Raw genomic sequence first — 26,939 nt, 5'->3', positions numbered from 1 at the left:
ACATTTGGGTTAGGAAACAATGATTTGCCTCATTGCCAGTAGTTGCAGGGTAGTAAAATGTAAATGTAAATGCCAGCATTTGTAAAGCGCACAGCTACCTCTAACGGAAGTGTCCCAGCACTGTCCGTATACCGCTTAGGAACCCTTCCTGGCTTTTCCCTGTGAAATGTCCACTCCTGGGCACCCCAAGGTGAAACCAGGCATCCCAGCGCTGTTGGGGCCATTGTGGAGATTAAGCAAGCTATTGCCCAGAGTTGGACCCATGATTAGAATAGGCTCCGAGGCGAGAATTATCAGGTCCGAGGAAATTGAGCCCAAGTCCCGCCGAGGCAGGTATTGAACCCTGGTACCGGACTTAGATCTCTGCATCAGGGTCTGCAGCTTTAACCATTTGAACCACACTTCTCCAGGGAACCTACACATGATAAGTTGATAGATCTGGTGGTATTATTATAAGGGAGTCATGGCGTACCCTAATGAATGTTTCTCAGCTAATATCTTCATGTATTTAATATTATATATTAATCTCTGTCCATATATGAACTATAGTGCAAGGTTTAATACCTGAAAATATCTAAGTCTATGCCATAGATAATCTGTTCACACATCATGAAATGAACTGAATGTCTTAAAGTGTTTTCGGCCCATAATACAAAACATAGCTGCCTTTCACTTATACAATTAAAAACGAAATGTAAAACGTTTAAAAGGGAATTTAATACAAAGCTAAAATACTGTATACTTTGAAACAAAACAAAATATGTCAGGCCTGAGAAGGCCACAGACATAAAACAATAGCACTAGGTTGACAGCCGAGGCGACTTGCAAAATAAAACATGAGATGACAGGCATTAACACTAAAAAGGGTCTTGTAAAGTGGCCTGAAGTTTTTTGTGAATGTCTCAGCTGAGCCTCAAATATAGGTTTGTTGCCCTGGTCACAAATCCAGCAAGGTCACTTAGCAAAACGAATATTTGGTCTGCCTTCTTATTTCCAGATTGCTCTTTGGTTTAGGTTTGAAAATTTGTATTCACATTACTGTTTAATAAACTATAATTTAACATTTTAATACTCTGATAGTAATAATGTTCGTTGGAAATTGGGCTATTAGTTGTGTGGCCTGCACAAGTAATTGGTCCACAATTTTCCCTTACTGGGAACCAAGCACCCATTGTAGCACTTGACTCTTGCAGGGTACTGTAGCAGAGCAGTCTAAGGCCTACTTTATGGAAGTGGTGTGGGCTAGTTATCACTGACACAGAATAATAATACAAAATAAATTAAATTTCAATCAATGCCTTTTCTTTAAAAAACAAAAAAGTATATTTATTACACACACACTATTAAATACTTTGAGGCCGATTATGATGGTGGTCCAACTACAACCAACAGCTCGTCGGTTGCGGACTGACTGCCATCTGCTGCGGTCAGACATATGCTTTACGATGTGTGCGGTCGGAGGCAGCAGGCGGAGGGACAATTTGATGCTTTCCTTGGGGCGTCGGGAACACACAATAATACCCTTATAATCGTGAATTCAGGCTCGGCTCTTCCATATGGCTTATGATGGCAGTTTCCGACAGCCTTTCCATGTCGGACTTTACGACATGGAAAGGCTGTCAGAAAGTGTATTTGGGGGCCCCTAACATGACCCCCATTCCCGTGGCCCTCTGCAATGGGCCTCAGTGGCACATATGGTGAAGGCATCCATTTTTCATTGGCAGCATGATATTTTCGACTGCCCTATGGGTGGTCACATCCAAATACTGTGGTTGAAACCACTGACCTAAGGTCAGGCGGTTCACAATCCGCATGGTGTCACGTCCGCCTGACATTGCAATTAGGCCTGTGTATTAATTTACAAATCTATGCAATAGGCAGATGGAAAATACCATAATTTACATTGCGCAATCACATTTGAACCCCTGTCAGATTCAGACAGATTATCCTTTAGTACCTGATTTCGGTAACAAGACATAATATCGAAGTACAAATATAGAATGGACATAATATCGAATCAAAAATATAGAATGGACGAAATATCGAATGGACATAATATAGTTGTTAAAAATATTGAATTGAAGGTAAGTAATATCGATTGTCAAGATATCGAAGTTTAAAATATCGAAGTATATAATATAGGCATTAAAACATATCGAATTTGTAAAAATATTGAATTTTTTTAAGTGTTTTGTATGTTAGTATATGTGTGAAAAGTGTATATCATTTTTGTAATGTATGTTTAATTTTTTTAAGTAATGAATGTTATGTTATTTAATCTTTGCGGAATTTAAATCTGTAGCGGGTTGTGGGTTTATAGGGGAATAGGGTGGGAAGTAATTTAAATATATTAAATGAAATGTACATTTTTAACGTTCATTAAATATTTCTAATTTAATTGTGCTTTTTAGTTCTGTGGCGATTTGTGGGTTTATAGGGGAATAGGGTAGGAAGTACTCTAATTGTAATTAATTAAATATTTGTATTTATTTATTGGTATTTATTTTGAATTTATTGTTAATTCTTTTTTATTAATTAATTATTTGATAATTATGATAATTGTATTAATTTATTTTCTGTAGCAAGTTGTGGGTTTATCGGGGGGTTAGGGTGGGAAGTAATGTAATTGTAATTAAGTGCATATTTAAAAGACTGTTTGTGTATTGATAATTAATTTACTGTTAATTACTTATTAATTGGTATTAATTTGTATTAATAATTAGTTTTTGTTATTGAAAATTAATTAGTTGTTAATTAATTATGAATAGGTAATTAATTTTTAATAACTAATATTTATTTGTATTTCTAATTAATTAAGTATTACATAAAATTACATTGGTAATTAATTCTAAATAATGTTTTATTGGTATTGATATTTAATTTATTTTTATTGATATATTAAATCATTACTTTCCCTACTGTTTAACTCACTGGAGTGGGAATAGTAACTTTTACCCCTACGCTAACCAACGTTTTCCCTACTGTTGCACTCACTGGAGTGGGAATAGTAATTTCTACACCTACGCTATCCAACGCTTTCCCTACTGTTGCACTCTCTGGAGTGGGAATACTAATTTTTACCCTTCCGCTATCCAATGCTTTCCCTACTGTTGCACTCACTGGAGAGGGAATAGTAATTGTTACCCCTACGCTATCCAACGCTTTCCCTACTGTTGCACTCATTGGAGTGGGAATAGTAATTTTTACCCTCCCCCTATCCAATGCGTTCCCTACTGTTGCACTCTGTGGAGTGGGAATAGTACATTTTACCCCTACGCTATCCAACGCTTTCCCTACCGTTGCACTCATTGGAGAGGGAATAGTAATTTTTACCCCTACGCTATCCAACGCTTTCCCTACTGTTGCACTCTGTGGAGTGGGGATAGTCATTTTTACCTCTACGCTATCCAACATTTTCTCTACTGTTGCACTCTTTGGAGTGGGAAAAGTAATTCTTACCCCCCCTATCCAACGCTTTCCCTACTGTTTCACTCACTGGAGTGGGAATAGTAACTTTTAGCCTCCTACTATCCAACGCTTTCCCTACTGTTGCACTCTCTGGAGTGGGAATAGTATTTTTTACCCCTACGCTATCCAACGCTTTCCCTACTGTTGCACTCTCTGGAGTGGGAATAGTAATTTTTACCCCTACGCTATGCAACGCTTTCCCTACTGTTGCACTCACTGGAGTGGGAATAGTCATTTTTACCCTCCCGCTATCCAATGCTTTTCCTACTGTTGCACTCACTGGAGTGGGAATAGTTATTATTACCCCTACGCTATCCAACGCTTTCCCTACTGTTGTAGAGTTGTAATAGTAAATTGTACTCTCCCGCTATCGTATAGTAACAATATTGTATATTTTTTATTAATATTACGTTAATATATATATATATATATATATGTATTAAAAAATATTTTTTTTTTTAACTTACATTAATTAGTTATTATCGAATCTGGGGAACTGGGTTTGAGTCTCGGCAATGACACTGAACATCCTGTAATTCTGGGCAAATCACTTAATGTCCCCATGCCTAACAAAAATGAATGTGTCCTCATGTAACGCAACTGATGCTGGTGTAAAGTGCTCTGATACCCGATGCATTCTGGTCATTTTCACGCTATATAAAACTTTGTCAAAAAAGAATTATATATATATAATATATATATTCTGCTCAAAAGTTGCCCAGAGCGTAAGAAGCACTCAAGCCCTTGTTCACAGCTAACTCGCTTTGTAGGTATGGACACCGTTTTCCATTCTCCGCTGTTTCCGTCGTGCCTGACGCGTTTCATTAATCTTCTTCAGAGGCTTGGCGGACGCCTGTGCAGCTTTGGTCACTCCCATATATGCATGTGTTGCAGTTCCGTTTATTAATGCCACTATACTGGACTGATCGTATGGAACTTTTATAGTTCATGATAACGCTCACCACCTAGTCTTTTACATATACGATTGAACACGAGTTTTTAAAAAAAAACACCAGCTGAATTTTCTGGTTATCGTGTTTCTAGTCATCCCTCTATGTCCGCACTATGCCAGCTTCATTGCGACACGTGGGCAGCTGTGATATGGAAACTTAGTTTGACAGTTGACTACATGCTACAGACACGTTGGGTTTGTGTGTAGAGCAATTGGCTTGGGCACAGTGTACCTATGGATTTATTGTGTCCTTTTCTACACCACAGAGCGGGGCCTTATTCTCCCGAGCGGTTGCCGGGTGAGGTGAGGTCTTCACCCACATAATGCTGGGTGAGTATCACTTTGAGGAAAATCCTCGAAATGATCAAGCAATAATATTGTTGCTAATTATGCAGAATGTAAATTATTCATGCAGGTGTCTATGTCCACATATTGTCTTTGTGTACAAGGGTTATGTATTTGTAATCTAAAGTTGTTGTGCAACATCATCTTTATTTGTTGATAGGAAGAAGACATGCTTCTTTCCCTCAAGTGGACGTTGAATCGCTGAAGTTCATGGTAGATATGTATCTCGCTACTAGTCTTCTTATTGTTAAAAAATGTTTATCACATCAATTGTGATTATGGCTGCAGTAGCTGATTTTGAATAGGTCCTGAAGAATGCCGGGGTCATGTCCCCTTTTGGCTGAAACATGTCGACCACACTGCACATAGCGCCACCAGGTAGACGTTCTACCTGGCGCGGTTTTTATCCATTGACACACTTACCTCTGTTAAAATGCTGTTTCAGAGTTAGTGTAGTCAATTTTACTTTATCACTTTTTTGAGAGCACTGCACATTATTTTGTCCACTATATGGCAAACATCTTGCTAGTCTTCTGTCATCCAGTTCCACACCGGCACTATATGGTCGGCTGAGACATGGATAGATTCACAACTCCCACATGACGCAAAATCCACCGTAAGGGTGGTCTGATGGGATTTGTACTAGCGTAATGTTTACCAATAACCTCCAACAACTTTGAGTTCATATATATGGCTTACTGTCCCTTAGTCCCTGTGATGGTCATACACCACATCCGGACTTGTTCTGCTCTCTTGTGTTTTTGCACTCCCATATATTCCCTGTTTCACAACGTGTTCACAGATGGGCTGTCCTATATGGAACTGTGCTGAGGCTTTGTGGGAGTGGTAGTTCCCGAAATTTCATTTTCATCCACAGATGGAGGCACTGAATTTCTAAATTACTGTCATCCTTGTATGGGCTCCGCATGAAGACACATCCTCAATCCAACACTTGGGCTCCACGTATTAGGCTCGAAAAATATCAAACCTTGTGGCCCCTTTGAGATAATGGGGTGGTGCACTCTTGGCGGCTGGACTACCGCCTATAGATTCTGCTCAAAAGTTGCCCAAAGTGTAATAAGCACTCAAACCCTCGTGCACTGCTAACTCACTTTGCAGGTATGGATGCCCTTTTCCATGCTCAGTGGCTTCCGTCGTGCCTGACGCGTTTTGTTAATTTTCTTCAGAGGCTTGGTGGACTACAGTGCAGCTTCGGTCAGTCTCATATATTCCCTGTTTCATAACACACCCACAGATGGGATGTACTATATAGAACTGTGCTGAGGCTTTGTGGGAGTGGTAGTCCTCAAAATGTCATTTTCATCCACAGATGGAGGCACTGTATTTCTAAATTACTGTCAGCCTTGTATGGGCTACGCATGAACACACATCCTCAATCCAACACTTGGGCTCCGCGTATTATGCTCGACAAATATCAAACCTTGTGGCCCCCTTGAGGTATTGGGTTAGTGCACTTTGTCGGCTAGAGGGCTTTCCATTACATGTATCTTCCTTATACACCTTCAGACAATAATAGATGTAGCCAAAGATCTAGCCTTGGAAGGTTCTGTACTCTCAGCTGTAGAGCAAATGCTCCAGACTTGGGAGTGCCTTAAAAAAAGTAAGTGAAAATCCCAAAGGATCAAACTTAGGATCAGTTTATATACAATTCTGGGGGATCTGCTGCTACTCCTATAGGCCCCACAACACTGTCTATGTTCTTTGGTGGTGTCCCTGTCTTCCTAGGGCACCACAAGATGCACAAAAGTATGCAAATGAGCCCTGCAGGGCATATTGGGACACTTCTGCTGGGAAACAGTAAACATTGAATTATTGTCTCTTTTGTGAGAGTCGTACTGCCTGTAAGCGGTTTCCTTTTTCTGTGGGGGTTGCCCAATACCACCTGGGACACCCACAAGTTGAGTAAAGCAGTGGGGTTTTCTTGATGGAGTGCCTAGGCCCCACAACCCCAGCCAGCTCACTCACACACAGCCTCCTCCTTCGGCCAGCAAGGGATCCAGGCTGGTCTCCTTTAACCAGCGACCATACAGGTGGGATACCGGCAATCTGATGTCCTCTGCTCCCCCACAGACTTGGGCACAGAGGATGGAGGAGGCCCTCTTAGGCCTCTTCTGTGCTTAGGATCCTGGAGCCCTGGGTCATTTTGCATCAGCCCCCTGAGTTATGGAGCCTATGAGGGCAAGGGTTGAATTGGGGGTTGGAAACCCCGTATGAAAAAGAATTAATGAATTGCTAAGTGGGAGCATAGACAAGTTAGGGGTGGGGGGACCAAAACATATTTTCACCGTGCATTTTTCATGGGTAAAATGGACGAACAGAATGACACCAAATTTGGTAGAAAGCTCGATCTTTACTCAGAAAGCATGCTTTTTCTGGTTTAAGGTAAATCTGTCCATAGTTTTTGAGAAATCAAGGTTCGAAATTTATAGATACATTAGCAGTTGATCCCACGTGACTTCTTAGGCAGTCCCATGGGATGCATATTCAAAAATTGGAGCAATCTGATTAATCACAAGTGCTTTTTTCCAGTTGACTGCATTGCTCCCATGAGATTTACAGCCCCATGAGATCGAGCGATCTAAATAGCTGGCCAAAACATTAAATAAAATGTTATGGCCGCCCTTTCAGGACACATGTCCTGAAATTGTAAAAAAATTAAAATAGTGAGGGCGAGTTGGGGTAAGCTGACTGTCTGACACATATGGGATAGTCACCATTGGAAAAACAAATTGGTTTCATCACAACCCCGCATGACTCCTTTTTGTTCCAGTGTGGCTCCTGTGTGCTCCAGTGAGACTCCCACAGGAGTCTTGCAAGAGTCCTGTGGGACAAAAAACATTAAAAAAAGGCTCTGCACCCAACTCCCCCACCCCTACTGCACACAGTGGAAAGTCATGCGCTCCGATGGATTGGGTACAGGGCCTGGTTGCCCAGCGGCCAACCCTACCCTCTCACCAAACATGGCCAAAAGCTGTGCGCAGCAAGCGATTAGCTACTGTGATGCTCTGCGTATGACCTAACATAATACAACACTGATGAGTTTTGAAATCTAATGCACAAGGAAGCCCCCCTAAGAGACCAAGCAATATTTAAAAGGGTACACTTTTTAGCAGTGGAGAAGCTTTCGAAAATGTTCTGGAGATATTGCTCACTAAATACCTTTCATTGTCAGAAATGTATAGCATACTCCTAGTCTCATTAGGTGATGCCAAAAGTGATGTAATACGTGAGGTCATAAGCAGTGCATGGGGTTGCCGTTTACAGTTAGGTTTGTAAACTGTAACTGGTGAATTTCAGTGTTCTCTTTAGTTTTAAATTATAATTATAGCTGACATTTTCATCTAACTATAACGTCGGGGGGCGGAGCTAGCCGCGACAAGGAATGGCCGCGTAGTACGCGAGTTCCTCGGCGAGGCTGATATAAATCATCCATATCCTACATGTAGCTAGGCGATTTCTATCTACAAATAGCATTTGTCGACAGCTGATCTGAAGCTCCACATTCGACAGAAAACAGCGATCGAAGAGACGGCCAGGAAAGTGTTTTTTCCCGGAGCTGCCGAGCGGAGGCCTGTGGCACCAGGATCTTTTTGAAGCACCGCCCTGTCGTAACATTGAAGGCCGTGACGCGTGGCACGCACGCCGGCCCGGAGCTCCAACAAAGTCCCGAGGGTCGGGCCGTGGTGGAGACCTCGCAAACAACGAGCCGCTGTGAGCGGTGCAGATCACACTAGCCACGACTGGGGTACACGCGGTGGCAGACACAGAACAGGTGCGGCGAAGCGGTCCGAAGACCCTGACACCGCCGACGCGGGAAACGGGGGGCCATTGCCTACGCGGTAAGGATCGCTTGCCCCTGCGGATCATTTCCTCGAATTATAACGGTCGACGGAGGACCACGCCTGAAGCGAGACTCCCCTACGGACCACCTCGGTTGGCACGCGGCCGTTCGCCATGGGTAAACCGGATAGAAATCAAGCCAAACTTACCTTCGAAGCCCAGAAGAAACAACCGGGACAGCCCGACACAGACCAACAACCAAGCAACCCACCGGGGACTCAGCCCAGAGACCTACCGACCGAGAGCGTCCAATCAATGTTTTTGTCCATACAGACGTTGACAAACATGGACGGTAAACTGGATACGCTCACCTACAGAGTAGACCGCATGTCGGAAAGGCTGGACCGGCACACGGAGAGGTTGGACACAGCGGAGAGGAGGATCTCAGACGTGGAGGACGCCACCAACCAACAGGCTAGCAAAAAAACCGATGTGGACAAACAAATAGCGGCACTGCAGGCAAAGGCGGACGATTTGGAAGCCAGATCGCGACGATCCAACCTAAGAATTATGGGACTTGCAGAAACGACGAACACAGGCCCGATGGAACAGTACGTGGAAAAACTATTGATTGCGCTCCTTGGGAGAGACACTTTCTCAGAGGTTTTCATCGTCGAAAGGGCCCACAGAACCCTGGCCCAGAAACCGCCGGTTGGGGAAAAGCCCAGGCCGATAATAGCAAAACTGTTAAATTATCGCGACAGGGATGCGGCGCTACGGAAGGCAAGGGAGCTGCACTCATTGCAACACGAGGGCATGAACATAGCCCTATATCCGGACTTCACCCAGCCTGTGCAGGAAGCGAGGAAAAAGTTCAATGCGACAAAACAAAAGCTACGCGAGCTGCAAATCCACTACGCAATGCTATACCCAGCGAGGCTGAAGATCACTGACAATGGCACAGTAAAAGTTTTCAATGACCCCAAGGACGTTCAGAAATATCTGCAGGCGCGAAAATCAAATGGAGGGCGCCGAAGATCACCGAGGGAGCAACCTATGGACAACGAAGGCATGTCTGATGTGGAATAAGCTTCGCAAGAGGATTCGATTTGCAGTGGTTGTCGATGTATGATCTGAAAAAACCAGCCCTGGCAGGACATCACGGATATGGGCGGACATTGCGCCATGAACTTGGACGCTATGATAGACTAACTAGTCCCTCCAGAAGGCCAGATAAGTCTACCCTCACTATTTCACCTGCTTTGTTTATGTTGACACCACCATTGAACGACCATTGGTAACGTAAAGTAAAAGGGGGGACTGTTATAACTATGGAAATGGTCGACTTCCTGAGCCAATTTCTAGCTACTGTTAATGTTTAGACGCATGTACAGCCTCCCCCCCTACTTCTCACAGTGGGGGTTAGGTCAAGGCTGCTCCTGTCCACGAGGTAGCACACTAAATTTCTGTTTATTCTCTACAGAGAGAAAGTTGTGGGGTTGGGGATTATGGCTTCGTTGAGTTGGGGTGAACGGAGTGGGTGGAGGGAGGGGGGGGGGAACTGTAAAATTAACCGAAAGGCTGAGAGGGACCATGATGCGTACATTAGGGACTCAGATGTTCGTCACGCTTTATACACCACTGAACACAGATGTCGTTTAGTCAGCACACCATGCATAATGTTTTGACACAAACCAGGCCCTTGTCCCTACTGACGTGGAATGTGCGAGGGCTCCAAGATCCACGTAAGATACGGAAAGTGATGGCATATCTTGATAGGCATGGAATTGATGTGGCCTGTTTACAGGAGACGCACCTGAACCCGTCAAGAGAACTGAAAATAGGAAATAGGTGGGCGCAGGCCGCAGTTGCGTCGTCATATTCGACGTATGCGAGGGGGGTCTTGATACTAGTTAAACGTGGCATCCCTTTCATTCTTATTGACTCAGCCACAGATGACCAAGGGCGCTTCGGATGGGTACGAGGAAACTTCAGAGGAGTGACCCTCACCATCCTTACCATATATGGCCCAAATGTGGACGACCCTCAGGTTTTTTGCCTCTATCTATGCTAAAATACGCGACCTGCAACCGTCACATGTCCTAATGGGGGGCGATTTTAACACCTGCTTAGATCCCACAATGGATAGGTCAAATGGTCAACACAGAACAGACAGACACTCAGCCAGGGTAGTCAAAGATGGTATAGATGAATGGCAGCTGGTGGACATATGGAGGGAGAGACACCCAGAGGCGAGAGAAGGTACATGTACATCACAGACACATAACACGTGGTCCAGGCTGGATTATTGGCTGATCACAAGGGAGATGAGCACTTGGGTCCAGAAGGTAGAGCATTTGCCTAAAACACTCTCTGACCACTCCCCGGTGAAGCTGCACCTTACATTGCCCACACATACACCGCGTGAGTATACGTGGAGCCTCCCACACAACGCGTTGAAGGATCAAGTATTCCACAGTGAGCTGAAACAAGCAATAATAGACTTTTTTAGTACAAATGTAGGGACGGTGGATAGCGCCTGCACACTATGGGAGGCTTTCAAGGTCAGTATTAGAGGTCACTGCATCGGGAAGCAAGCAGGCATACTTAAAGATATCCGGCAGCAAATGACAATGTTAGAACGGGACATTAGAGACCTGGAAGCGGCGAACACAGCTTCTCCGAGCACAGCGACACAAGCTACCATTAGGCAGAAGATCACGGAATTCCACGAATATGCAGACACGGAAACAAAGTACATGTCAACACAATATCGAGCTCGGGCATATTGAGAGGGTGGCAGACCGGGTAGAATGCTATCACAGAAAATTAGAGCCAGACAGACTAACACTTACATAACACAAATTAGAAACGAGGCTGATGAGTTGATATATGACACTCCTGGTATCGTACAATGCTTCCGTACATTTTACTCACAGCTATATCCCCCTAAGACTAAGAACACGATTCAGGAGATTCATGACTATCTGGATGATGTGGGGTTGGCCTGGCTCTCAGACGCACAGAGACAGTTTTTAGGTCATACTATATTGGAGGACAAGTTTAAAGATGCAATTAACTCGCTTCCGAATAATAAGGCCCCAGGGCTCGATGGCCTACCAGGCGAATTTTACAAGGAATATCGAGACCTGCTGCTCCCACATCTAGCTCTAATGTACGATGTATCTTATGAGGAAGGGATTCTCCCGGAAACTCTTAGAGAAGCTCTGCTGATTGCACTGCCAAAACCCGGGAAGGACCTAACCACATGTGACGCATATCAGCCCCTCTCCGTAAGAAATGTAGATGTTAAAATATTAGCCACAGTAATAGCTACCAGAATACAATTATTGCTACAGCAACTGGTGCTCCCTGACCAAGTGGGATTCATCCCCACGAGGTCTACCACGCAGAACATCAGGACAATTTTCACGATGTATCGCAGTCTGGACCCTGAACTACCTGCCACGGCGGCACTCCTAGACGCAGCCAAAGCCTTCGACTCTGTCGAATGGGACTTTCTGCTGACGGTCCTTGTCCGAATGGGGTTCCCTCCAAATTTTGTGAAATGGATAACCATGCTGTACACTGCTCCCACCGCGAGAGTACGCATACACGGAAACACCTCCCGCGGCTTCACCATAGGTCGTGGCACTAGACAGGGGTGCCCTTTGTCACCCTTATTATTCACGCTCGTAGTCGAACCTCTAGCATGCAAAATTAGGCAAAACCACCCTGCCTCTGCCCTTCAGTTTGAGCTGAGACCTGTCGGCATTTCGCTATATGCGACGACATGGTCCTCTACACCCGAGATCCGGACACAAACTTGAACCCCCTGATACGGGAATACATCAGATATGAACAGTTCGCTGGACTGAGCATAAACTGGGGAAAATCAGTGGTGATTCCGCTGACAGAGGCGACCAAGCAACCTACACTAGAATACCCCCTCAACTGGGAAACAGACCCTGTAAAATACCTCGGCATTTGGGTCCACCGAGACCCTGATGTGGTAGTACGGCGAAACTACGGGGTGGCGATGACTAAGTTAGAGGAATCGGTGGACAAATGGATTAAACTCCCACTGTCGCTGGCCGACAGGATTGCCTTACAAAAAATGATAATATTACCCAGATTCCTTTATTTGTTCTGGAACGTCCCGGTGTGGCTATCAAAAGCCTTCTTCAAGAGACTACGCACTGTGCTACAACGTCTGACCTGGGCAGGGAAACAACCACGGATAGGGTGGAAAACACTCACAAAACCATATCACCAAGGGTGCTTTGCGGCCCCTGATTTGCAATTGTACTATTACTGTGCGCAAGCGCAACACGCACATTACTGGCTGCACCCACATGGTCACATACCACATATTGCTGTAGAGACAGACAGTGTTAGCCCCAGGCGGCTAACACAATACCTTACAGACGCGGTGAGCTACTACCCCAACGACACCACACACCCGGTGAAGTGCACATCCAAGGCGTGGTACATGCTGGCGTCCAGAGCACAGAAACTGCCTCTATACGCACCTGCGCTCCCATTGGCGAATCATCCCAACCTGTCCGTCACTTGCGAGAAGATGATGATGGGGGAACTAGAGGCCATGGGCTTCAGGACAATGAGTGCGATTTTTCCCCATAACAAGTTCATATCCATAAAAGAGCCAGAACTAAGTGCGCACAGGACACCACTGAAACTGTTCGCATACCACAGGCTTAGGGCGGCCCTCAAAGATTTATATTCCACGTTCCCACAAGAACCGCCGACACTACAAGCCTTACAGATCCTACTGACGGCACGCACCCGCTCCAAGCTGGTCACAAAACTATACACTGCATCACAACACGAACAGACTGCGGACGAAAATAGGTCATTATCCCGATGGGCGGACCAGACCGGGACGCCTGTCTCTGAGGCTGACTGGGACTACAGCTGCGCCCAGCTTCAATTGCTCACATCGAACTGCAATCTGCGCATAATACATTTTACGTTTTTACACCAATCATACTATACTCCAGTAAAGCTGCACAGATTTGGTCTAAGAGCTGATGACAGGTGTCAGAGATGCCAGATGCAGGGCGCAGATTTTATCCACATAGCTTGGGCCTGCCCGGAATTGGAAGTCTACTGGAGGCATGTGACGGAAGCACTCTCACAAATGCTAGCTGATACTGTCCCAAATACCCCACTGACCTGCCTGCTAGGCATACATAGACTCAAACAAGTAAGAAGAAGGAAATTATTGGCGGTGGCGCTCCTCCTAGCTAAACGAAGGGTGGCCATTAAATGGGGGAGCAGACGGCTGCCTAGATTTAAACACTGGATATCTGATATGCTATACTGTAAAGAGACTCTGGGGACATATGAAGAGTGTTTACCCATGGCCTCCAGACCAAAGGACTTCTGGCAGCCGCTAGTAGACTATCTGCAAGAGCAGCAAGAAGGCACATGAGCACTTAAGGTCTTAAGAAAGGGCGCATAGCTGCAGGCAGGTAGTGGGAGGGTAAAGACCTCGGTTCAAATTCCACCCAGAACTATACGATGTGAAGGATCGGTTGTCGGGCGATGATGTAATGTGGTTGCACAAGACACCCTGCCGTATTCATGTTTATTGTCTTACTTTGCAGAGGAAGGGAGGGGCTGCAAGGTATTTACGCAAGATGCTGTAATGTGTGTAGCTGATGTACTGAGATCGAACAACTGTATGCCCTGAAAAATGTATGTACAATTATGTGACACCCAGTGCATTTGAATGGTTTTCTCTGTAAATTCCTGGTGAACTAAAATAAAATAAAAAATAAATGAAAACTATAACGTCACGTTAACCTTTTTGTTTAATAAGTTTCAATTTTTTTTAATTTAAGTAAGATATTATTTTACAGACCTAATTCACTTTAACTTTTTTTTCTCAGTCAATCTTTAGGTTTTTAAACATAAAGCAAGATATTTTTTCCATACCTAATTATAATATCCCCTCAGCCTTTGTTTTTTTTTCAATGAATTAAACGTGTTGTTATGTAAAGTAAAATATTATTTTCAAGGATAATAATAATGCAAATTTAGGTTTTTTATAGTTGATTTACAATAGTATTGTTCAAAGTTTAAATATAATGTATGTTTTAAAGCATATTGTTTGTATCTCTTTTTATGGTCCCATTGTACTCTCACAAGACTCCCACAGCCATGGGCAAGCCCCCACAGGAACTCCATAAGGGCTTTACTTCATGTTCTTAGTCTCAAATTAGTAACAAAATACCTCCATAAAACTAAAAATGTTTGTATTATGAAAGACTTGTTGTTAAAAATTACTTCATTTCATCATGTTGCAGTGCTACAGATGTACAGCGAGAGTATTGTGTGAGTATTGTAAGACCAATGACACACACAACAGGAAACACACATGAAATAATTCTTTTTGGTTGGATTCACTGTCTTAAAGGAAGATCCCATTCTTGAAACTCACTTGGGGATAGAACGTAGTTGTGTTCAGTTGCTGTTCTAACCTCTGCCTATTTTTTTTTATTCCTTCCAAATTTTGGGAATTTTCAAACAAAGAAAACATGGCATCTGGACAGGAGAGGCCACAGGACATGGAGAAAGCGGAGGAGACCCCTAGAAAACCTAAGGAGTCTGTGTTTTGATGAAAAAAGTTGTCAGCAAAGATTGCCAAGCACAACAGCAGGTGGATTTACAAAAGGTACTCATTTAGAACATCTGGAATGTTCAAAGATATGAGGGCCGTGCATTCTAGTCACCTTGCTCGAGCCAACCTCAACGGCCGCAACCAGAAGATGGGGAAGAAGCCTTCATTCATTTGGAACAAGAGAGAGTACACCAACTCAAATCCTTCAGCAGTAGACAGATATAGTGCCAGAATACAAGCACATAGTTACATATTATAGCAGGTGATCTAAAATAAAGTGTGGAAAAAACACTAATGGTGGAGCACAAGGGCCAGAAGCACAAGAAGTTTCTTTTTTATCTTCCATTTCCAAGTTTAGATGGCCCTGTTTTTTATGTTGTAGGTCCAAAATTTTGAAAAGTCCGGAAAAAAGAACAGTTTGAAAAAAAAACAGAAAACATAGGGGCATAGTACCAAGCAATAGCGATAATTATCGCTATTGCTTGGTTAGAGACAAAAATTTACCGCTGAGCTGCAGCGATTTTTATCGCAGATAAACCTTGGTATTACCAAGGTTTATCGCAAATGCGATAAAAATAGGCCGCAATGCATGAATATCGCTGAAAAGTCAGCGATATTCATGCATTACCGAGCTAATGCTCTTAGCCATGTTATCCACCTCCCATTGGATAACATGGCTAAGAACTGCTCAGGGCAGGTGTTAGCTTTTGGAGATATTCGCGCTTAGCGCAAATATCTCCAAAAGTTGGTAATAGGAGATAGCGATGTTAGCGACTGTTTCCAGTCGCTAACATCTTGGCACACCCACTTTGCATGTCATTAGTGATAAATATCACTGACATGCAAAGTGGGGCCCAAGATGGTCGCTATTTCCTACTAGCTGTCGCTAACTGGTGTTAGCGACAGCTAGGTAAATAGGGAGATAATATTATCTCCGCTTTCTTGGCTTTTAAAGCCAAAAAAGCGGAGATAAACCCCCTTGATAATATGCCTCATAGTTCTTGTCAGAACCACCTTTACTGGTTTAAAAAAGAAAAAAATCTTTGTTGTTTGTCATGTATGTGTCTTTATATCTTTATAGCATAATAGTCTGCAGCAGCTATGTGATGAATTAAAACTCAAGCTCCTATAAAAAGAAGTAAATGATCTTACATTTATAAAAATATCTGTATCAGGCTTCCGTCACTTCTTTAAAGCAGAATCGATACAAACTATATATAACTATTTTTAAACAAACAGAAATGTATTTTTTGTTGGCTGCTAACCAATTGTAGTTCTTTGCAGGGTTTGGTGAGGGAATGGCATTTCTACGAAGACCTCTGAGTAGGGTCAAGACTGTATATAGTAGGGTTTGGAGAGGGACAGGCCTCCTCAGAAAAAACAGCTTTACAGGATCAGTTCTGTGTATAATAGAGTTAATGAGGGAGTGGCCTCTCCATGAGGACCTGTCTACATGGTGAGGGCTGTGCATTGAAGACTTTGGTGAGAGACTGGCCTCTCAGCAAATGCTTCTCTACACGGCGAAGGATGCATGCATTATGGTTTGGTGAGCGATTGGCCCCTCCACAAAGACCCCTCCACAGGGTAAAGGTTGTGCATAGTAGAGTTCAGATGGTTTGCTTAAAAAACTTTTCATCCACTGGGACTCCTGCAGATACTTGCGGGACCATATGGGATTCACACTGAGTCTCTTGAGAGTCCTGCTGGACCAGGATAGCATTTCACTTTTTTAATTTTGACATGACCAAAAGGGCTAAGGAGTCAGGGTATCAATATTCTAACCATCTCTGTACTTTTTCTCCACTTTTTCAGAACTCAGAGGTCAGGTCCCCAAATCATGTAGAAAACATAGACCGAGCACAGCAGACAGACAAGTAAATAGCTGATTGAGCCCAACAGCAAACTTATTTAATGCAGAAATTTCATGAAGTATATTCTGTTCAGCAATTAATCTTCATTACAGATGTTCTTAGATTACAACATGGGTACAGGCGACACGTGTTTCGTCGCCATAAAAATTTTTTGCGACTTTTTCAAGGCTTTCACTAAACTTTCATGTGAATTCTGGAATCTCAGTCCAAACGAGAAGGATCCATAAACTTTGTAACCGGATAAAATAGTCCTGGTAAATGAGTGACAAAAATCTCGAGTTCAAAATTGGTGCAAAGTGGTAGCCGTCTCTTGTTGCAACGTACCCGTTAGAGTGTTGATCAACTATAAACTATCAGATTTTGGTTTTGCTTGCAACAAGAGACGGCTACCACCTTCGCACCTACTTTTGAACTCGAGAAGATTTTCACTGTTTGGAAAGTGATTCACGCTTTTAAGTCACTTTGTCACTCGTTTACCAGGACTATTTTATCCGGTTGCGAAGTTTATGGATCCTTCTGGTTTGGACTGAGATTCCAGAATTCACAAGAAAGTTTAGAGAAAGCCTTGAAAAAGTCGCAAAAACATTTTATGGCGTCGAAACACGTGTCGGCTGTACCTGTACCCATGTTGTAACCTAAGAACATCTGTAATAAAGATTAAATGCTGAACTGAATATACTTCATGAAATTTCTGCATTAAATAAGTTTGCTGGTTGGGCTCAATCAGCTATTTACTTGTCTGTCTGCTGTGCTCTGTCTATGTTTTCTAATTGTTGAGACACTCGGAGGGATCCGATTTTATTAAGAGATACGGTGGGTGGCACAGTATCAGACATAGAGCACGCTATAAAGAAAATTTGTTCGAATTCATATTATTTGCTAACATTAGGCAGAGGTGCTGGTTGCTCTTTTGTTTACCACATTCCCACTGTTGCTTTGTTAATTCCCCAAATCATGTGTTGGCTGCGGCAACATTTTTTTTTATATTTGAGCCACCCAATCACATTAGACTGGCCTGCAGGACTTCCTTTGGATTGTTTCCTGTGCTCCTTGGGTATCTATAATGTAGAAAATTCTAAGCTATGCTCAAGCAGCCCGTGGTGAGAAACCAGAGACTTTTGGTTTCTTAGTCTGCATACCTGTGTTAACAAGCACTAGACATCCTTAACCAGAGAGCAAATAGACATGCCCAAAAAATTATGCATGTTTCTACAGTATACATTTTTCAATAAATGGCAGCAAGCGCAAGGCCTATCTCAAAGTTACCAGAAAGTTTCATCATATATTGCCTCTAGGGCCTATCACTAATTTTCGTACTGAATCAACAACTTCTTTCTCTCCATTCTTACTTTATTTCTCTACCTTGACAGTCCTGAGTGACATTCAATATGTCTATTGAGATGCCGTCTTAAGCCTGAGAGTTTCCTGAAGTTGAAGTCTCTCTCAGTATGGGGCCTTAAGAAACTTCTTTCCTCACACACTCATATTACGAGACACATTTTCCATCCTATCCTCAAGGCAAATGGAAGCCTCTCAGTTTAATCTCTGTTGCCAAGTACTTGGTCAGAACATTTCATGTTTCTGTAACCTTTTCCTGGCCTGATTCTAGTAAGATGTGAATAAACCAATCTCTCCACGCCCTCTACACACCGTGGCTTAAAGTTAACCCTTATCATTTTAGCACTATACTCTCCTATTGGTAGTTATATCAGAGCTCACAAAAACCTCTGTCGTCATTAGCTTGGCTATTCACTCAAAAAATGCCTTTCCCAGTCAGGTTAACTCAAAGTTACTCTATCTGCACTGAGGGACATGGACGCGTTTGCTTTTACCAAGTGTCCCTGACGGATTATAGCAACAGTGATGATTCTGCCTACAAGATTGAGTTTAAATGGTATGGGTTTCTTATCCACAAAAGTCTGCTCGGCCAATTTTGCTTTTTTAAATTGAATCAGGACAGTACTCTTATTGAGGGGCCTGCTAGATTCTGGTTGAGACTTCCAAATAACGTTGTAATTCTTTTTCTGAATTCTTTCGAACCATTGTCTATCCTATACTGCTGCCTTATGAGGCTGCTTCTTCTATTTCTGTTAATTCTACTCTTTTAGATTTTAAACTCTATTCTGATTTTCCTTAGGCCCTTTCACAAGCTCTGTTAAATAAGGATTATAGGCAGATCTTTGTCTTTCTCATGTAATGCATCCCCTCCGCAGTTCTCTGGATAGAAGCAGGCATTAATGATCCCACTTAGAAAACGTGTGACTGACTGAATGTTCTGAGATATTTTTTTATCTACTACTCTGCTCCCCGGTTGTGCCAAGATATTCGAAAGCAACATTGTTGGATTTGGCACTTTATGGAGGGTCGCCCCAGATTTTAGCCTTCCTTTGCTTAACCCGTGTTTTGTTTTCCTTAGAGCTCAGAGCACTTTACTCTGACTAACCAGTGTTAAAGGGCTTGTGGTCTACCTTCTAAACATTGTAAAATTGCTATACACCTGATTGGTTCTTTTAATTTGCTTATAATCCCCTAGTACATGGTTCTACGTGTACCCAGGGCCTGTGTATTAAATGCTATCAGTGTGTTGCAGGGCTCATTGTGTCACCCACTAAAGTAGCATTATGAAACATGTTTCTGGCCTACCACTGCAGCCTGCACTGTAGTTTCATACTGCCATTAACTCAAATACCCCCCTTTATTCATTACAGTCGCCCCTGACTGGTACACACTATTTAAGGTAATTAATGATTCGTTTTTTCTCTGTCTATATCTGGGCATAATACACCTGCTGGTTCTCTCACTTATCAGTAATTTCAGGCATTCACTTCTCATCTGTTTTTAAGAGTCTATCCAGATTCTCGTCTTCTAAGTAACTCTAAAGTCTGTGTCTGTACCTCACACTATATATGTACTATATCTCCATACTAACCAGGTATGTCTTATGCATTTCTCTCTTTCAATCTATTCATGGGGTCAATTAGAATTAGTGTCCTGATGATGATCCCTATATCCCTCTAGGGGATCGCAATATCAACCTCTACCACAGACCTTATCTAGATTGTCTATATAATAAGAAACAGAATGTGTTCTTTTTTCTGACAGACTCTCTTGATCATTATTTTTCACGAGTGTATCACGTATATAAAAGCACCAAGCACGTTTGCCACTACACACCCACCACACCATTACTATTGTTTTAATCCAACCTAGACTTAAAGCATGCATGACAACAGTTGCCATCTATAATTCAACAAACTCAAAATGAGGCTACAAATTGGGTATGAGTACCTTCAGTCATTCTGGTGGCTTATCAAATTGGGTACCCTTCCTATTCTTGAGATGAGCGGGAAATCTTATGATGATTTTAGCAGACTCCCTCTCTTTTTCTACCCAATGAGTAAATGGTTGAAAACACTGCCCTTCACCTAATTCTGAACCCCCCTCACTAATCTATTTCATATCATCATTCCAGCTTGCATTGACTTATTGAAGCCAAGTACTTGATTTTTGAAGACTAGTGCTTTCGTAACTTCTGCACATGCTCAATCATTTTGTACATGCTATAGCAGTATGTTCGATCTCAGCCAATCATCTTCAAATCTCTAGGCTGAAGAAAGACAACATTGATTGCTGCTCTTTTCCTTTTCTTGCTTCTAAACACTGGAATTCACTACCTTCAGACTTTAATCTTCTTTCCTATCATGTGAACTTTAAAAAAAAATGTATAACCTACTTATTTCCTTCTGATTACACTCTTCTGCTTATCATTTAAGTAGAACCAGGACACCATGTTACTGTAAAAGTGTAGTTTACAAATTGAAATCATTCATTCACTCAATGCTGCATGTTATTCCCATTGAAATATGTGTATATAGCACATATCTGCTATTATCTTGCAATTTGATGATGCTTTTACCTGCTGCAAATCTACAGAGAAAACTCCTACAATCTGCGTCAATTTGTAATCCCATTTTGGGGGCAAATTTAAGTTTTTACCTAAAATGGGATTTTCAAACTTATCTTGAGCTGGGCCTTAGAAGTTCTGGAAAATGACCAATATAACCGAGATTGTGTGAATATGCAGACCTATGGCACTAATAAGAAAGCGTCTTATAGCCACGTGGTTACACTGTATCTAAACTCTGAATAGCCAGGGATGCATCAGGCTGTTCAAAAATGGGTTGGATAGTGTGGAAGTCAAAGGGAAACAATGCTGGGTGTCAGGTTTTTCAGTTTCTACCATTTTCGCAAATTTGAGTTTCTGACTTCTTCCAAAGCTCCTGAATTGTTTGCTTGCCCATCACATGATTTAAAAAATGACATAGAATTGGGCAGTCTCCTGGACAAGGCACTTACACACCCTAGACCCCAGCTGATCTTTGGAGTCCTTCTTCAAACACTTAATGGAAATCCATCCATCTGTTGGTTCACAGTCTATCTTACTGATGGTTAATGCTGCTTTCACCTCTTGTACCACACTAATCCCTGTCTTGCCTTCCCTTTACGAATGTCAGCTACTATGTGTTATATCCTATGCTTCCTAGTCCTGGCATGAGTGTAATGTCATAGAATGTTGGATGTGTGTGCATGCTTTGAATGAATGATCAGTTAGATTGAGTGGGGCTGAGCAGAAGCATGCTGCTCCCGGTGGGGCACCCTGTACCAACTTACTTGAACCGTTAAATCTACTTAACTACATCTCTGGCTCCTGGTCTACCTATGATCACAGTACTTCTTCAGATATAAAAATGGCGACGATGTTAAAAAGAACCACGCGTTAAGAGCCAAGAAATTACAGATGGAACTAAAAGATGATAGCCAGAGTCTGAAAATAAGCCTGACACTCAAGCCTGCGCAACGCCTGGGATGCCCCACTGGTGTCTTCTCCAACAGACAGTCCACAGAGGTATGTGTTGGGCGTTGGACATTATGTGGCTCCAGTGACATAAAACCTGCCTTTCAACTGAGTATCTACTATGTGCTTGGAAGTCACTGCTAGTTCCTGGGACCTGTTCATGTTAGAAGCGCACCAAAGGTCAGTGACAGAGTGTGTTGCAGAGAGTGTATTCTGATTGCACCAGTAGCGGAGTACAGCGCACGGCAGTGCACGATTAAAGTGCTGTGATGGCACCAGCGGCTGAGTGTGAACAAAGTTGGTGTTAGTAGTACCGGCTGGAAGCGTGAAGGAGAATTAGTGAAGCGTGAAGGGAGAATTAGCATTGAAGCAAGCTTCTCTTTAAAAGTAAACAAAGCCTGCTGGTCTTGAAGGTAAATCACCCTGCTGTGCACGTGTGTATCCAAGTGCGAGGGAGGATAACGCTGATAGGAAGCTCTTCGTTAAAAGTAAACAAAGCCTGCTAGACTTTGAAAATAAATACAAAACGTTTTATTCATATGGGAAGCTGCTCTAAGATAAATGTGTTTTGGTGTGCGGTGAACTGTGTCCAGTTCCACTAGTTGGCAACACAACTTAGATGAGGATGTTACAGAAAGTTAAAGCGTGAATTTTCGTGCTGAACAAAGTTTGACCTTGTGCAACCAATCCTGCTTGTCATATCTGCTGTGAAGGAAGCGGAGTTCTAATGAGAAGGAGCGGCATTTGAAGGGATGTATCTACACAAGGTCAAAGCGCAACTAAAAAACTGCCAAGAGCATTTCAGATTGTGACTTGTATGGATCGGGGGCAGGTTTCCAGCGAGATGTTTTCTGTTCACATCCTCTTACTAACTGCTTGTCCCCCTCATCTACTTATCAGTAGGTTTTGGCTATCTTAGCGCTTGGACGCCTCCGGGCAACAATTCGCGCTCTATAAATCCGCAAGTTTACAAGTTTATGTGATTGTGGAAACAGCGCTCCTTTTAGTGACTCGGAGTTGTGAAGCAGTGTCTTGTGAAGTAAGGAATCTGTGTGGAATAAAGATTTGTTTAAATTCCCACCAGAGAAAGGCAAATATGTGAAGCGTCACTTTTAAATGCAATGGCTGGTCAGATTTCTTTACAACTGGAAGTCGCCAGTCTCTGTGTCAAGTTCAAATCTACGCTTTTAAGAGACTGAAGTGCATGCTTTCGATGCATCTTAAAGTTGGAGCTGCGCATGTATCAACTTACAAGGAAATTAGAGAGTTTAGGAACAACTGCAAAATGTTGGAAGCTGCGTCACCAGAGAGGTTTGATTCAAGACTTGTTATCTGGTGGAGATTTTGTTCTAGCAACTCCATTTAATGACAACGGTGACTACTTTGTATGTTTTAGTTTATTATTTTGATTATTTCTGCTAAACAAGCAAGAAGAAGTTGTCATGTTTCACCTGCACAGTTAATGCATGTTGTACTGTGGTAATATTATGTAAGACCCTTCAACCAAAATGTAATGTGAATGTACTTATATAATATTTTAGCAGCTACTGTTATTTACATGCCCAGATTTTCAATAAAATGCCTGTGGGGTATGTACCGTGTTTAAGCATGTTTTGTGGGTCATGTATCCTGTGTTGTATTTTTATTTTTGCTTTTCCCTCGCACGTCAGGGTTGCGATGGCAAAGTCTTTTGCCTCGCACGTCAAGGTTGCGTTGGCAGTGTCCCTCGCACGTCATGGTTGCGTTGGGAGTGGCCCTCGCACATCATGGTTGCGATGGGAATGTATTTTGCCTCGCTCGTCATTGTTGCATTGGCAGTGTCCCTCACACCTCATTGTTGCGTTGGGAGTGTCCCTTACATGTCAGGGTTGTGTTGGGAATGTGCTTTGCCTCGTACGTCAAGATTGCATTAGCAGTGTCCCTCACACAACATGGTTGCATTGGGAGTGTTCCTCACACCTCAGGGTTGTGTTGGAAATGTGCTTTGCCTCGCACGTCAAGGTTGCGTTGGCAATGTCCCTCGCACGTCAAGGTTGCGTTGGCAGTGTCCCTCGCACGTCATGGTTGCGTTGGGAGTGTTCTTCACAAGTCAGGGTTGTGTTGGGAATGTGCTTTGCCTCGCACATCGAGGTTGCGTTGGCAGTGTCCCTCGCACGTCATGGTTGCGTTGGGAGTGTCCATCGCACGTCATGGTTGTGTTGGCAGAGTACTCAGGAGTAGTGCTGTAATTTCAGTGTGCATTACATTTTTTGTGTTCTCCCTTGCACGTCTTTTATTGTGCGTTGTTACATCTATGCTGGAACATGTGCACATTTTTTTCTTTTAATGTTCTTTGGCAGAGGGAGATAGGTGTGTTGTGGTGTTCTTCAGTGTGTACTGGGCAAGTGTGGTGATTGCATTTTCTCTGTGGTATTCTTCACAGTGTAGTGATTGCATTTTCCCTGAAACATTTGCAATCTGTTTTGATTTCCTCCTGCTTGAAAACATGTGCTATCTTTTAAATGTGAGTTTACATGTTTTATTACCATTCTATATGAAGAATACAATTATTTATGCCATATGTTCTCAAGTGAACTCGAGAGGAATCATTTATCTCTTATCATTTTATTTGACCTTATTGATTTAATATCCTAATTTCTATTTGATTTTGTTGTGAACTAAGAATGCATTTTCCTGTCTAATATGATTTTTGTGATCTAATTTAGTTTCATTTCCAAGGAACGAAATTTGATTATTTTCTTCACTTTGCTTCTTGTTGTTTTATTGTTTCTAAAGGAAGGAGATATGTTATATCCTATGCTTCCTAGTCCTGGCTGCTAAGCCTGCATGAGTGTGATGTCATAGAATGTTGGGTGTGTGTGCATGCTTTGAAGGAATGATCAGTTAGAATGAGTTGGGCTGAGCAGCAGGATGCTGCTCCCGGTGGGGCACCCTGTACCAACTTACTTGAACCATTAAATCTACTTAACTACATCTCTGGCTCCTGGTCTACCTATTATGACAGTACGTCTTCAGATACAAAACAATGTCTTACCCAGAACGCCGTAGCTGGACTCAACCTGGATCTCCCTCGTCACACCCACACCTCCCCGCACCTCAGGAAATTCTAATTGCTCCTGCTCAAGAAAAGATACCAGTGTAAGCTTTTGACCCAAGTTTCAAGGGCCTGCATGACTCCGGACATGCCTATATCAACCACTGCCTGAGATTCCACACACGCTCTAGACACCTTTGCTCTACCTCCCTCTCACAGGCCTACATTAGACACAGCAGGAGGAGGAGGACGCTCCTTCTACTACCTTGCAGCCAGAGCTTGGAACAATCTCCCCATGGACCTCAGGACCTGCCTAACCTTTCAGTAGTTCCAAAGGTTGCTTAGGACCGGGCTGCTTAACTGACACCCTGGACCCTGCAAGTACCTAGATACCCTCACGGATGACAAGTTTCGCTCTACAAGTCGACTGATTGATTGATTCATTCATTCTTTAGAGCCTTCTAAGACATAGCTCTTGAAGTTTTTTGTATTTTGCATTTGATTTTGTGTCCTGAAGCTGAATTAAATGAGGTGTAGGCGAAATTTGTATTATGCAAGTAAAATCTCATGGAAGTTCTAATCTTATCGAACTGTGCATTTTGTGTAAGTTTTCTCACCATACAGTAAGACTTTTTTCCCATTTTGTGATCACGCAGAATACGTGTTGTAGAAATTGTAAAACTGATCTCTGCCATCGCTGAGACATTTTCTGCTCAAACCAGTCTCCTGCCAGTATCTCACATCTCTTTTTGACATGAGGGGTGCCCTAGCATGCTATTTTCACTAGTTGACCATAGTAATGTGTCTTAAATATGTTACTTTGTGAGTGAAAATACGGCAATTTTGTCCATCATAGATCAAATTTTCAATCCTTTCGTCTTTAACTTTTGACATGTGTGCTTAAGTTTTTATTTTTTATTTTATTTCAGTAACATTTTTATTGAAATTATATATATATACACGATACATGTCCCCAAAGTTCTAGGACCAGAATCTCAAGGATGCATTATCAGTATGTGTGAAGTGCTTTTGGCAAAACTCCTGATTTACTCCTGAATTTTCGAGAGCAATCCGCAAATACTCATAGAAGAAATTTTTATGATTAGGGTTGTGTATAATTCTGTAACCCAGCTACTAAATTGAATGCCCATTCCTATCCAGACCCAGGAGCCTTTTGTTTCTGTAACTGACATATAGATCATGTCAAACATATAAGAATCTTTTGAGACCTGTGACGAAATGCAGGCTTCTTTACACGCCAAGAAATATTGATATAATCACGCAGTAACATCTGATATTTACACAAGGCTGATGAAATTTATTACATGTGGAACATCTAAGTATTCCATACAATGGCAAGGGAGAAAATACTACAGTAAACAATAAATTGAAGGAAGAAATTCTTGAACTAATCTCAGCCGCTTGAGACTGCTCATGGGCGCATTCCGGATCTTCCCTGTTTTTTGTCAATACACCACTTTAGATCGAGACCAGCAATATGCAAATTATTCTTGATGATATTCCAATAGAAACAGTACACCCCTGTCTGTCAGAACAGGTCCAGTCCAGATAGTTACTCATGCAACCTCAAACTGATGGCTTGGATTGATCCTGAATAATTACCAGTGGCTGAGATGTATTCAAGCAAATCCACCCATCCCTTTTTCGTTTGGATCGCAGTAGGCAATATTGCTTTGAATAAAACGATTACTGTTCTAAGATTGTTCCAAAATTTTTGACTGATGATATCAAGAGTTTATTTTGAATACAGTTTGGCGTTGGCAATTTTTTATTACATGTATGGAACAACTTAGATAATCATGTAATTAAGTCATTAATTGCCTTGCGCATCGCGGTATGTGGTGCCTAGCCCCTTATTTATTTACTTTGCATCTGCTAGACTACTGTGCAGTATGCTCGTGATTACTCTGTCACCGAATGGGCTTGTTAGAGTCTCTTAAATTTAT

Source organism: Lissotriton helveticus, chromosome 1_1 (genome assembly GCF_964261635.1).
Source record: "Lissotriton helveticus chromosome 1_1, aLisHel1.1, whole genome shotgun sequence".
NCBI classification, from domain to species: Eukaryota; Metazoa; Chordata; class Amphibia; order Caudata; family Salamandridae; genus Lissotriton; species Lissotriton helveticus.
This window is presented reverse-complemented; position numbering follows the sequence as displayed.